Below are 12497 nucleotides of genomic sequence, written 5' to 3' on the forward strand. Positions count from 1 at the left end.
GGCCCTTGGGTCTGTCCTGTCAAGGGAGTGGCTGCGCTGGCTGGAAGCCATGGGGCCAGCTGGGAACCACTGCAGCAAGGCTCATCCTTGTCTTTAACCCAAACATGGGCCCAAACCCCAGGCTTGGCGGGGTCCTGCATGCTGTGTCCATCAACAGCCCCCTTCCTGACCCCTTCCGGGGGAATGAGGAGCTGGGTGTGGCTGCTGCCAGAGGATATCCAGGCAGGGCCCCTCGGGATCAGGAATCACAAATGCCAGGTAGAGGTCAGGGTCTGTGGCATCAGGGGGGTGGCACTGGGCCTGTTGATGAAATCAAGGAACACTCCTCATTGGAGGAGCACGGGCCAGGTGTACCCAGGCTGGTGCCCAGCTCCCCTCCCCTTGGGTGGCCCAGAACTGCATCCAACAGACACTCAGGGGCCAATTACTTGCATGAAAGTGACTTCCTCTGGCTGAACTTGGGAAGGATGGGGAGGTGGCAGGGACACGAGGCCCTTGTCTGCCATCCGTCTGCAGGTCTGGGATGTAGATGAGGCAGAACCGGGGCTGCCTCTCAGCAGCCAAGTCCCCTTGGTTGGGGAGCTGGCAGGGAGCCTGGGCAGTGCCTCTCCTCCAATTATCCCCGGGGGCTTCCCCGAGTATTAATCTGTCAAACTAGGGAGGTAACAAGGGAGTAAAAGTCACAGACTGGAAACACAGACACGCGCCTGTTGTTACAGGTGTGAGAGGGAAGCAGGGAGGCAGGCTGGCCCCTTGGAAGCTGAGCGGTCCACGGGCAAGCTCTGCTGCTAGCCCTGTGCCAGATGTCTGCAGGCTGTCACCTCTCCCCTCCAGGGGAGCTACTTGGAGGCCTTGGGGAGGCAAGAGACCCTGGCAGCCTGGGCAAGTAGTACAGGCTTCCTGGAGTGGGGAGGGGTTCCCCAGATAGGAGGGCACTCAGGGCAAAGGGTGCTGGGGCACAGCAGGTCAGCTCCTGTGTGGGTCCAGCTCCCCTATACACCAAGCCTCTATCCCCAGTGCTATCCTCAGCAGGGGCCCCTGCAGGAACGTTCCCTGCTCCTCACATTTTCTCTCCTGGTTCATCTTGCAGTAGACAGGATAAGTTTGGGGGGAGGCTAGAGTCTTGCTAACATTTTCCAGAACCTTCCCTGCATGGGTTGGGTGCTGAGATATGGAGGAGCATCTAACCCAACTTTTACTCACGTGGTGCCCCCGTCTGGGATCAAGGAGAGCCAGGGATGGTCCCCCGTGGGCCTCACCTGGTGGGATTCCTCTCAGGGTCCCAGAGTCCAAGGAAGGGCTTAGAAGGGAACCCATGAGACTGAGACAATGCCTGATGAGCATCCCCTCTCCATCTTTAAGGTACCCCCAACTCATCTCCTGGAGCGCTGTCCATCCGAGGTGGAAGAAAAGGCTGGAGTCCCTTCCCTCCTCCTCCTCCAGCACAGCTCTGCAGTGTGGTTGGGGCCCTGCTCCCCGGGGAGCCAAGCAAGGGGCCTGAGCAGGAAAGGCCTAGAGTCACTTTCCCAGCCAGGCTGACTGCTCATCAGAGAAGGGCCCGTGGCACAGGAGGAAGGGGGAGCCCAAAATGGTCCAGTTGGTGGGGGAGAGTGAGATTCATTCAAATTCCTTTCCCAGGGTGTCAAGAATGAGTGGCCTGCTCTCTAGGGATACCTGGGATACCTCCCCTAACTGGGACTCTGAGACCCAGGAGAGGACAGATAAGCAGGGTCCTGAGGAAATAGAGTCCCTACTCAGAGCCCAGGTCCCGGAAGGGGGAGCAGGTTGGCACACACCCTCCTTCCTCAGCTTCCCTCTACCCTGACCCCTCTTAGCTAGTCAGTTTATTCAGGGAATGTTGTGAGGGGCCCAGAGGACCATCCAGGATTTATCAGGCCTTGGTTTGAACCAACTGCAGCTGAGAATCAAAAGTGGTAACTCAGCACCTGAACTCAAATGTGGCACCCAGGAGGAGGACCCTAAGTCATCAGCCCCTCACAAGGTTTCTGAAACTTTTAAAAAGCATCCTCCCTTTTGCTAAATTTCATGCCATCTTTTAAATTATTTGAAATTCAAAATGAATTCAATCCTGTATCTAATGTAAATGAGAGCAGGGGGCTTAGCTGTGCTGAGTTGCAGCAGGCCTGCCCCTCCTGCCTTCCTCCCTGCAGAGGGTCAGCGCCAGCTGGAGACCTCGCAGGACCCCAGGAGGCTCCCATGAAGGAGGCCAGCCGCCCTGCTCACACCATCCTTGCACAGCCCAGCCTCCCTGGGCTGGCCAGGGCCTCTTCAGCTGCCAACTCTCCTCCATGGGGTTGAACCCCACACCCAGGTGGGTGTGAAATGGCAGCACCCATATGGATACTCTCTGTTACTTTGCTTTTTTCCCTGGAGCAACAAGGGTGACTTAGGGGCCCCGAGAATTCCAAAATTAGAATCTGGAGGTAAGGGTGGAATTCTTGTCCGGGACAGTTCTATTATAGCCTTAGTTCCCAACCAGGGGAGGGGGAACCCTCTGGGACGCTTATTAAAATGCAGGCTCCAGACCCCACCCACCTCACTTCATCGGAATCCCTGTGTTTTCAAAACATCTCCTCCACTAAGCAGGGCCCCTAGGGCTTTTGCGGGCGCCTCGCACAGTTTGGCACCACCTCCAAGGCCACCCCCCGGCAGAAGGAAAGACGCTCACAGCCCAGCAGCGCTCACGCTGGGTTATTTGAACCCGGTTTGGCATTTCCTCATTTTCATTTTTTTTTTTTTTTTACAAGTCAGGGACCAGCAAAAGAGGACCCTTCCGGGACAGTGGGGAGTGATGGGGATGGGGGGGGTCCCGCGGAGGGCCAGGGCCGCTCCCTCGGGTCCACCCATCACAGTGGTGGAGCTGAGGTTCGTGGAGTGCGTGAATGAGGGGGAACAGGGCCAGACTTCCTGGCGGTCCAGCTGGCGGCCGCCCCACCACGTGAGGGGCAGGGCCGAGCCGGGGGTGTGGTAGGAGCACAACTGGCTGGGGCTCCTTCCCACCCGCCTGCCCTGGTCAAGTTCACTGTGAGAGAGGAGGTGAGACGTCCGGCCTGCCCTGGGAACCCCACGGGAGCCCAATTATTTACTGGAAATAGTGAGGGATGAATTCTTGGCGGCTTCAGTCCGTGCAAATCAGAGACACGGCTGAGCTCAAATCTGGTTTTGATCAGTTCCAACCGAACAGGCGGCTTGTTAAATCTGAGCTGAAGAGGCCTCCTTTCCTTTCTGGAACCCCTCGCCAGTCCTCCCCGGCCCATTCCAGGGCTGGGAGACCTCATGGAGAGCAGTGAAAGCAACCCACCCGTTTCCCGGATGGGGACACAGAGGCCTGGTGTGGGGGGAGGCGCTCCTGGTCCACTGTAGGTGCTGAGATCAGGAGGTCAAGCCAGGAGAGGGGTGTCCTGGTTCTGGGGAGCTCAGCAGACTGGGTCAGACATACTCTGGTGGTGTTGCGGAGCCCCTGCCGCTTCTCCACGTGCCAGTACCTCTCTCCACTCGCTCTTGGTGCTTCCCCTGGGTTTTTCTGGGTTTTACCCTTCTTTTGTGGTTGAAGGTGGGTGCAGAAGGAGACCTCTGGGCCTCGGTGGTCTCATCTGTAAAATGGGTATCTAATCAATGATAAAGGCACACCTCTGGCCAGTCTGTGCCTGGTAGTTCAGCTCTTTGCTGAAACTGGAATCTGCCTCCCTGAAGCCTCACCCTCAGGCACCTCTTAGCCCCACTTTCCTGAAGCCTGGGCAGCCAACGAGGGTCGATGAGGTCAGTGGGCCTGGCTCAGCTGTCGGCTTCCCCCTCAACACCCTTTGATCTGCCGCCAGCTCCAGTGGCTGGAGCCTGGGCTGGCAGGCCCCGGCAATGATGGATGTGCCCGCCTGGCGCCCTGCTGGGGAACACATGTCCACTCTCACAGGTCCTGGGGCCTCTGCCTGGCACCGGAAACCCCCAGTCTCGGCCTTGCATGACTCCCTCGCTCACACCCAGCCCTCTTGTCACCTCAGCCTCTTCACTTTCCCCAGCCCTGCCTCCCCCTCCATAGCCCTCCAAGCTAGGATCAGGTGCACAGCGCCTGGTCTAGTCACGACGGAGTGACCGAGGCTTTCACTGCATTCCCATCACACCCTCACGTGAGCCGTATGTGCTGCCGTCATGGCCCTGACTGACAGAGGCAGCCGCTGTGACTTGGAGAGGCTGTCACTGGCTGCCCCGATAGAGTAGGGATTGGAGCCCCCTTCCATTTGCTCAGGCTCCATGGGGCTTGGCTGAGAGGATTGCAGAGACTGAAATTTCTGGAAGTAGCTTGGGGGAGCGGTTACATTTAATTCAAACTTCAGAGGAACTGTCACTCTGGCTCACTAACACTCAGAATCTTCGAGCAGAGAAATACCTTGCCTAGGATTCTTAACAGTCGCTGGACCCGCCCGCCTCACTCCCCAGTAGCCTCTTGACTCTGCTTGAACACCCCCAGGGATGGGGAGCTCCCTCCCTCCCGTTTGTGGCAGCCCCTGCCTTCATGGGACAGCGCTGGTGCAAGGGTGTCTGCACCACAGAGGTGAGCACCTGCACCTTTATGTGGCCTCCTTGACTGGAGACAGCAGGTGAGGCCCCCGGTCCCATCCTTTTCCTAACACTTTCAGGCAGGGAGCCCCGGGCCATCATGGGTGTGCGGCAGACCCAGGCAGCTGGGGTAGGGAAGAGGCCCCAATAAGGCAAGGAGGCCTGTCAGGGAGTCCTGCCCCACCTGCCACTGCTGTGCAGCCCCAGCTAAGTCCCCGCCCCTCTGAGCCCCGTTTTCCCATCTGGAAATTGGAGAGGGCAGCAGAGGGGCTGACAGGCTGCTGGCTTGCTCCATGGGGCCACTGTGAGGGGCTGTGGGAACCTCAGGTGACCTTTGGCTGCCCTCATCTCCCCAGGGGGTTGCTGGGCCAGCAGCTCCTTCCAAGCCCTGATTAACAGCTGGAGCGCACCTGGCGGGCAGATGTCAGCTCCCCATAACCCCTCCCCGGGCCCTGTGTGTGTGCACGCACATGAGTGCATCTGTGTGCGTGTGGGCAGATGCACGTGTGTCTGTGTGGAGGTGTGTGTGCACTCATGTGTGAGGCTGTGTGTGTGTGCACTCATTGGGAAGCTGGGGAAGCACCAAATAGGGGTTCACAGATGGGCTTGGCTGTACAGGAGCTCGTGGTGGACCCAGGAAAGCCCCAGCTGAGTCTTTGTCCCCTAGGCCCTGAGAGGCGCGCTTCAGAGCAGGCGCTCGGCAGGCTGTGCCCAAATGTGCCCGCTCTCCTGGGGTGGGGGCCCGCAGAGAGCGCATCCTCCTCAGCTGCTTCAGAAGTGGGAGTTAGGGGGGCTGCTGATTCTCTCAGGAGACTGGAGCACTTGCTGAGCGCAAATAGAGCCGGTGACAGGCTTGGGCAGAGGGGTGTGGTCTGCTATGGTCTACACTCTAATCCCCAGAGTCTGGTTTGGGGTATAGGGAGAGGGGCACCAGCTCCCCCCAGGGAGCAAATACAACTATCTCAATGACTCTGGGAGGTCTGGGTTGAAACCCCCATTCCAGAGGAACAAGCCAGGAACCAGGGAAGCCAGTCACAGTCCCCCTAGTAGGGATGACTCCTAAACTAACATTTGCCCCACTTGAGATTAGGGGGTAGGAGTCTGGGGGGCCTCTAAGTAGCTGGGGAGAGATAGAGTGCCCCTTAGCTCATCAGGAGTGTGGGGTGAGGGAGGATGCAGGCAGATCCCTGCAGCCCTGCAATCTAGTGTCCCCCACCCCAGGCTGGGCTTAATGCTTCCTCACAGACTCAGGCTGGGAGGAGGTCAGGCCACGGGAGGGGATCTGGGAACGATTTGATAATTAGGTAAGAGGCCTTGACTGGCAGCCTCTGTGGGGTCCATTTGGGGACCCCGGGGAGGCCTGTGGTGAGGCTGGCCACCCACCAACCCCCACCTCGGCTCACCCTCCACTGCCCTGCTGCCTACCCCCTGCCACCCCCCAAGAGTCCCTTCTACTCAGCCCCCAACAGACTTGCCAGCTTGCCTCCCCTCTGCTCCCCCCAGTGTCCCAACAGCTCTGACTGAGCAAGGGAGCCTCAATCAGCTTGGATGGACTCCTCTACAGACCCGCGAGGTCAGTCTCCCCAGGGACCTGAGCTGGGCTCAGGCAGCTCCCTCCGCGGCACAACTGCTGTGGGGGGTCAGGACCCCACAAATTCAGAGCAGGTGAGGCTCCTGGACAACAAGCTTCATTCTCCGTCTGGTGCCATCTAACAGCCAGTCATTGAGCCAAGGGCCTGCCTTAGCCTCACATTCCTGAGGATGCAAGAGAGAAATGTGGGTCCACCCATCCTCCCTGCAGCATCCCGGGATCACCTTTCCTTGTGGCACATGTCCCGCCGCTGCTGATGGCGGCTAGAGCTTCAGCCAGGCCTGCAGCAGCGGGGGGCTGGGGGGCTACACTGCAGAGAGAACAGTTGAATTGTCAGCGATCAGCAAAGCTATGACAACTCCTGCTGACCCTTCACATTCCTCTAACACCCCTGCATGCCCTGAAGTGTTAGTACCTGGTGTGCCAGCAGCAAGTTGAGCTCAGAGAGGTTTAGACACTTGCCCAGTAAATGTTCAGTAACTGGCAGAGCCAGATGATTGGCAGGTCCCAGAATCTATGATTTCCCACCCCCCATATCCTGTGCTTCCTCCCACCATCCAGTGTGACCCAGTGACATGCGGGGTGAGGGGGGGCGGGGTGGTCCAGACCGCAAGGGAGGATGGGCTCTGGTGAATGGTCATGGAAGGAAGGGCATGCCTGGCAGAGGGTGTGGCGGCATCCCCCATCCAATGCTGCACGGTGCCTCTGGGGAGGAGGGGCGGCGAGAAGAAGCAGTGAGAAGGCTGGCTCAGCTCACTGCCAAGGCCCTGAATGCGGGCTGAGCAGTGGGAGACCAGCTGATCCTTGACGGTGTGGACGGTGTGGACGCTTATTCCTGTTGCCGCCCCAGCATAACTGGGGGCTCCATCCAGGGCAAGTGCTCTAAATCCCCAAGGTTTGTCCCGACGAAGCCCATTTCTCCAGAGAGGCCCTGGGAAGCCACGGGATCTTCTCCCAAAAGCCCCCAGCCTACTTTTGGGGAAAAGTATTTGATGGTCCCTGTATTGCCAACTCACTGGCGGGGTTGGGGAGCAGAGGACAGTGGAGTTTGAAGAGAGTCTCCCCTCTCTCTATGTACCTCTGCTCCAGTGCCAGCCCTAAAACAATCCCAGATGTCTCTGGTAGGAGTCGGGGTTCTCAGCCTGGCAGGGAGGAGGTGACCCAAGGGCGAGGAGGCCCCCAGCTGGGAGATCAGGCCTTCCCTGGGGCTTCTGGCGCTCCAGACCTTCCAGCGAGCGGGCTGGGGTCTCAGGGGGGGTCTTAGGGCAGCAGGACTCGAGTGTTTCCAACCCTTCATCTGGTAGACAGATCTTCTGGCCCTGTGTGTCCTCCCCTTTCTCCTGAACCCCCTTCCAGCCCCGGGCAAACACGACTCCCCTGGTGTTCTCAGCCCAGCGTGCGGAGCCCTGGGCCGGGCAGCCAGTGTCCGCAGCCAAGAACCACAAGCTCAGCTGGAATTCGAGGGCCTGGGAACTGCTCATCCACGGAGGTGATGTTGAAACTGTCCGTGCCCCCCTCGTCGGGGTGTCAGAGTGATTTATGGGCAGATGCTGAGAGGAGAGGCTGGGGAAAAATAAGCAGTCTCAGGGCATGTTCCCCTCCTTGTCCCCAGCAGCCACCCGGCCACAGATTCAGGACAAAGGGAAAGACCTCACTGTTTGGTGACCTCGGACAGTCCCCTCCGTCTCTGGACCGTGGCTGCCTTTGGAATGGATCAGAAAACCAGTCCCAGATGACAGAATTGCCAGAAGGAGCAAATGAGAAGTTGAAGATCAAGTCCCCAGCTCAGCGCCCTGCCTAGGGCACGTCACATTCCGCCTTGCTGCCAAGCCTGCGTTGGCTCCCATGCTCCCTCGGTCTGACCCTGCTCACCTCTGACTTCCTGTCCAGCTCCTGCCCCTCACTCTCTCCACTCTACCCCTACCAGCCCCGGGGTTCCCCTGCCTGCAACATTCCCCCCATGATGTGACTTGCTCCCTCACACCCACTACCTTGTAAGGTCTTTGCAGACAACCTAAATAAAAAAGAAATAGCCCCATCCTCTACCTGCTTCAGGCTGTTATATTAACTTTCTCTTTAATATTTGTCACCACCTGATTAAAAAAAAAAAAAAAACACCTGAAGTTTCAGTGTTTGCTTATTCTCACTTTCCACCACTAGAATGTCATTGAAAAGAAAGGATGCCATAGAAATCTCAGCTACAACTCCTTAGATGAGTCGGAAGTAAACCTGTCAACCACAGAGTAACCTATATAAAGACGGCGATTAAGATAAAGTTTAGCTCTGAACTTCCTGTTACCCATAGCAATAAAGGAAATTATGATGGGTTAATTACTTAGCATTGTCTGACTGGGGAAGAAATAAAAGCGCGCCCATTTAGGAGAGGACGAGCACTAAGAGCTCATCACAAAGTGACGGGGCGAGTGGAGGAGCTGGAGGCCCCAGCAAACCAGGTGCTGTCACTCAGCCACCACTTTTTCTACTCAGCGAGGGTTCTGTGCTATCACATTTCAGCACTCTTTGGGGAAATTGTGGCTCAGAAATGAGAAGTCACAGGCTGAGGTCCCCTGGCTAGTAAGGAGAGTTGCAGGGATTCCAAGCAAGGACCGTCCGCTTGGAAGGCTGGCTGAGGGGGTAACCAGGGTGGGCACTTAGGCCAAAGGTCGAGGCAGGAAGGGGTGCTGGGAGAGGGTGTTTATGTAGGAGGCTTCCAGGGGAGGCTGTCCTGCTCCAGGGCCCTTGGGCCACCGTGTAGTTGGGGCTAGAGGACTTCCAGCTGCAGGAAGACGGAAACCTCTAAACTGTGGAGAGGGGAAAAGGTTGGAAAGGGGGAGCGTGACAAACTCAGAACCAAGGCCTGGGGGATACAACATCTTCTCTGGAGGAGCCGATGGGGGCTGCCCTGAGGTGCCTGCAATGGAGAGTGTGCGAGAGCCCCCCTCATGCTCAGACCTCACCCCTCCATGGGTCCGACGCCTCCAAGGCCCCACGCTGCCCTCAAACACCCGGCTCCAGCCTGGCCGGTATGCAGACAGCTCTGCCTGCTCAGGCTTGAACACCTACCTCTACTCCTCGCCTTGTGACTCTGGACTAGTTACCTCATCTCTCTCTCTCTCTCTCAGTGCTCAAAATAGTTTTTCAAATCAATGAATGGTAATAGCATTCCAGGACCTCCAAGATCACCTCCCAAATCATACTAGATAGAAACGTTCTACTCTCAGACACGGGGGAACCCCAGGCATCGATGGTCTCTGTTGGGAGGAGTAAATAAAGACCGGTCCCGCTTCAACCTGCCCTCCCCAGCCCAAGCAGGAGCATTGCGGCTGCTCTGCAGGCCTCTCGGGGCTTGCCCTACTGCCCCTCTCCTGTCAGACCGGCTCACCTACATGTCTAGAATCCATTGTCCCGAACTTCCCCGGGGGCCTCTTCCTGAGTTTCAAGGATACGCATGACCCAGATTTCTGTCCAGTTGGTGCTCGGCCCCCTGAGACAAAAAATCCCAGGGCCTCTACTCTACCAGTCCTCGGCCCAGGCAGAGGATCAGGAAGGTTTCCTGGTGAAGGTGAGACTTCGGATAACTGTAAATAAGTATCCAAGTATCTAGTCACCCCCCACACCCATCCATCCTACCTCCCATCCTTCCATCCATCCTCCCATCCATCCATCCATCCATCCATCCACCCATGCGTGCATCCATCCATCCTTCCATCCACTCTTCCTTCCTTCCTTCCATCTGTCCACGGGAGCATTCATTTTTCTAGCTTTCAATTTGTCTATTTACCCATGCGTCATTGACCTAACAGCTCAGTCACTCACACCTTACGTGATTTGGAGAAGAGCATTCAAACTCTCCATCCCAGAAGTTCATCTTCAAGACCAGAATGACAGAAGTCATAGGGCCCAACCTTCTGCCTCAGGAGCTGCCTAATGAGATCCCAGAGGAGATGAGCCCACCTCATTGTCCACCTCATTTTCCGATCCTTTAAAGCGGGCCACAGGGGCTGTGGGCACCACACCTGGAGGTGTGCAGTGACGGTCAGAACTGGGGCCCTGGAGTGAGGGACACTGCAACCTTGACCCAGAGGCTGGACACCTAGAGGCCACCAGGCTCAAGGCTGCCTCCCTCACATGTGAGGTGTCAAAGGCCAAGGGGCAAGTATCCATCTAGGACCTCCACTAAGGCAGGGTGGTAGGGCAGCCTGGCGCCTGGTCCCCATAGAAAATCTAAGCTGATCAGGCTTAGTTTAGCAGATGTAGCTCCCACTCCCTACAGCCAAAAATCCTTGTTCTTTACAGCTGGGCATTCACCAAGGCCCCCCGGGGCTAGGGCTTGCAGGGATGCCAAAGCACACCGGTTGGAGGAGGCCTGTGTAGACACCAGCAGAACACACAGGGTGACTAGTGCTGTCCAAAGGGAGCGCAGGGGTGATGGGTACCACTCAGGGGCCCTCCCTGGCTAGGGGAGTCGAGGGGGACTTCCCAGAGACAGAGGGCATTACAGGATCTAGGGCTTTCCAGGCTGCCCCACTCAGGTGGGAGATGTGAAAGGAGATGACACTTGGGATTAGAGTGGCGCTCAGGAAGGTGGGAAGGAGTGGAGGGTGTGTGTGGGGGGCTGTAGAGAGGGGCAGGCTGGGGGAGGGTCATAGGCTGAATCAGAGGGGCCCTCCATGCCAGCTTGAGAAGGTAGGCTTTATCCTGCTACCCATGGGCAGCCGTGGAGGGTGTAAAATAGAGTGATGAGGCGAGGTGCTCAGAGGCAGCCCCACTTGGAGAAACCTACCCCAGAAGGTCTCATTCTGTGGAAATGGCGTGGGGCCTGAGAATTTGCATTTCTAACACGGGAGGCGGGGAATAGTGAGCTTCCATTCATGGAGACAAGGACCCAAAGGGTAGGGAAGAGTAAGTCTGAGGGTCCCAGCACACCAGTGGGAATGAGGATCTGGGTGTCACTGCGGCGAGAGTCAAGGCCAGGACAGGGGTCTGGCTACAAAGGAAAAGGGGAGGACTTGGGGTACAATTGCCCTGCTGTGTCTGGGAGACCTCCCTGGGAGGTCACGTAGGGATGGCTCCCTCCTCAGGAGCCCCCAGGCACCCCCGCCTCTGGCTGCCAGTGTCCAGGGGACCAGTGCTGGGCTCAGACCTGGGCCTGGGTGGAGCAGCGACTGCTCTGTGACCATGGGCGACTCACACCCCCGGATCCCGGGTCTCATCTGAAATGGTGATGCTAGTGCCACCTGACAGAGCCACTGCGTGGTGCGGGGGGCTGTGACGCTGTGCAAGCTGTGAGTCCCGGGAACACATGAGCTGTTCCTGCCACTACTGCCCTGCTGCTCCGGGAAGGGGCACTCGGCAGGGCCACATTGTAACTTACCCCAGAAGAATAATGAACAGTGACATTTCAGGCACCACAACTGCTTTGTGCAAACAAATATTTGGGGTGGGGGCTCTGGGACATGGCCTCCAGGGGGCTCGTGCCCCTCTGTGATGTGGCTCCTGGCACGGGGCCTGGGGACGACGGGCCACTAGGCCAGGATCTGAGCCCAGCTCCCTTCCACATAGACTAAATATTTGGGCTTCTTCCCCGGCCTGGCGGGACCCAGGACCCCCTCTGCTGTGGCCACCCTGGCTTCTGGGACTGTGGGGGGTGGGGGAGGGCCCTGCCCCCAGGACAAGGCAGGCAGGGTGGCGGAGATTGATCACAGCAGGCCCTGCTTGGCCCACGCCCCAATGCCCGCCAGTCCCTCAAAGGCCAGAGCCTGGACTGAAATCTGCAATTGATGTGGTAGCACCCGCAGATCTGTCCCCCTGGGCCTCAGTTTCCCCATGTGCAGAGTGGGGGCAGGGAGAGGAGTGTTGGGCAGGCTACCTGCCAAGGCCCCTCTAGCTCTCTGGTGACTGTGGCCTCCCTCTCAGAACCCCCTCCTCCCGCCTCTCTCTCTCTCTCTCTCACACACACACACACACACACACACACACACACACACACATACACACACAGGGGCCTGCTGCAGAACCAGCGCTCACTGAGCACTGGGGAAGGGAACGTAGAAAATGTCACAATCCCTCCCTGCTGAGCAGGGAGGCGGCAGGCCCAGTGACAACACAGATGTGGGTCTATACAAAGGACAGAGGGTGTTTTGTGGGGGAGGGTCAGCAAACATAAAAGCACCTCCGAATAGAATTCCTATTCCTCGTCCCCAAAATAATAAAGGCGGCCACTTGTAAGCTCCTGCTCTGTGCCCAGAGTTGTGGTGGGAGCTGAGCAGGAGGCTGGGCCTCCAACTCCTCAGGGAGTGCAAAGCCCGTGGACACGGTCTGGTGGAACCAA

Source organism: Talpa occidentalis, unplaced genomic scaffold, assembly GCF_014898055.3.
Source record: "Talpa occidentalis isolate TD23 unplaced genomic scaffold, MPIMG_talOcc4v2.1 talOcc4.3, whole genome shotgun sequence".
NCBI classification, from domain to species: Eukaryota; Metazoa; Chordata; class Mammalia; order Eulipotyphla; family Talpidae; genus Talpa; species Talpa occidentalis.